The sequence below is a fragment of the Otolemur garnettii genome, unplaced genomic scaffold (genome assembly GCF_000181295.1).
Source record: "Otolemur garnettii isolate 467f Iridium unplaced genomic scaffold, OtoGar3 scaffold00195, whole genome shotgun sequence".
In the NCBI taxonomy this organism is placed as follows: domain Eukaryota; kingdom Metazoa; phylum Chordata; class Mammalia; order Primates; family Galagidae; genus Otolemur; species Otolemur garnettii.
This window is the reverse complement of record NW_003852590.1, coordinates 601570-604000: the sequence shown is the minus strand read 5'-3', so window position 1 is coordinate 604000 and position 2431 is coordinate 601570.

The window sequence follows — 2431 nt, the reverse complement described above, 5'->3', positions numbered from 1 at the left end:
AGTTCAGTATCCATGCCAAGGTATTAATATGTTCTATTGCCTCATGAGTGCCAGATCCACTCTCATCTGCCATTTTGGCTAAAATAAATACATTTTTGGTGGAAAAATTAATTTATACAAACATATATATTTTATATAAGCAATATAAACCTTCTTTTTATACCCCCAGTAAAAGAAAAACGTTTTTCCTGATCCCTAATAGGACATTTGATTATTCAGTTGCCTAGTATGGGTTAAATTATGTCCCCCCAAAACTCATTTAAGTCTTATCCCACATATCTGTGAATGTTACCTTATTTAGAGGTACAGGGTGTCTCAAACATCACCCAGATAGTCACCATGCATAGGGAAAATGGGAAATTATAACTAAGTGTACCTTTATTTACAAAATATTCATTACAAAATCTTACAAAATATTTATGAAATGTTCTCTACATGTTGGCCACCTCTTTGTAACATTTTGTAATGAATACTTTGCAAACAACTGTACATATAGCTGTAATTTCTCATTTTCTCTATGTAGGGCAACCTTATGGGTGACTGCTGGGACACCCTATAGTATCCCTGCAGATGTAATCAAGTTAAGGCGAGGTCATACTGCACTAGGGTGAGACCTAACTCCAATTTCTGATATCCTTATAAGGAGACAGATACCCAGGGACATGGACACACACAGGACAATCACATGGTAACAGAGGTAGAGATTGGGGTGCTTTGTCTACAAACCAAGAAAAGGTGAATATTTCTGACAACTACCAGAAGATAAGAAAAGTCACAGAATTATTTCCTTGAACCTTTAGAAAAAACATGACCCTGCTAACACCTTCATTTCAGACTTCTAGGCTGCAGTACTTTGGGGGGTGGGGGAAGCTGTTGTTTTAAGCCACCCAATTTGTGCTCATTTGTCACAGTAGCTCTGGAAACCAATCCATTCCCTGTAATGAAAAATAAATGATGTTAATATATTTGTTTGTCTTTTCAGTTTCTTTAAAACAATGTAAAACTGGTTTTAATATGGAGTAGGTTATGTAGGCTAAGCCCGTTTTACCAAGTACCTACATTAAGGCCCAATTCCATTGTTATCACATCTCAAATTATGGATATACTACTTCAAAATCATCACAGCATAATGGGAATTTTTCTGAAGCTTTGTTCACAGCAAATGTCAGATATCATATGAATAAAAAATACTTTTTAGGCTCGGCACCTGTAGCTCAGCAGCTAGAGCACCAGCCACATACACAGGAGCAGGCAGGTTCAAACCCAGCCCAGGCCTGCCAAACAATGACAACTACAACTAAAAAAATAGCCAGGCATTGTGGTGGGCACCTGCAATCCCAGCTACTTGGGAGGCCGAGGCAAGAGAATCACCTAACTCCAAGAGTTTGAAGTTGCTGTGAGCTGTAACGCTAAGGCACTCTACCCAGGGCAACATAGTGAGACTCTGTCTCAAAAAAAGTATCTAGCTCTGTTACCAAATTATGACACCTAACCTTTCCCCCTCCCCTCATTTTCTACAGCTGTTTCTCAAGAACCATCTTTCCTCATCCAACTCCTTCTGTCTTTATTAGTCTTTCACTGTCCCAGGCTTTTCCTTGAGGTTCTGCCTCATCTTCAATCTAACCTTTGACATATTAATATTTCTCTCTCCATGATACTAAGTTTATTCTTGTATCAGCATTTCCCACTTATGTATAACCCAATCTTTAGCCCACTCACCACTACATATTTTAAAATGAAAGGAGGTGGGTTGAGTGGTGACAGAGGTAGGGGATAGAGTGGAATTTTTAAATAAGGGAACTTTTAAAAAAGTATCACCTGTATTTAAAATATGATACTCATTATGATTGTATTCTTACATAAATCTCTTTGATAATCTATTTATTAATACTTTGATGATTTTGTCTGTTTGTTTTTTGGGGCCTGAGTCTCAGTATGTCACCCTTGGTAGAGTGTGGTGGTTTCACAGCTCACAGCAACCTCCAACTCTTGGGCTTAAGTCATTCTTTTTCCTTAGCCTCCCAAGTAGCTAGAGGGGCCCAATACAACACTCTGCTCTTTTTTTTTGTTGCAGTGGTCATTGTTGTTTAGCAGGTGGGGGCTGCTTTCAAACCTGCCAACCTCAGTGTATGTGGCTGGCGCCATAACCACTGAGCTATGGGCCCAAGCCATACTTCTGTAATTTTTAAGAATGAATAGCAGTGAGATTTAGAGATATCCAAAAACTAACCTAACTGATCACCTATTAATAGACATGTAAATGGTTTAATTATGATGAATAGAGTTATGAAAATATTCATGCTTATACCTGATCAATTCCTTAAGAAAATAAGTCAATAAGGCGCCAGCCACGTACACCTAAGGTGGTGGGTTCGAATCCCCAGCCCAGACCCGCCAAACAACAATGATGGCTGCAACCAAAAAAAAATAG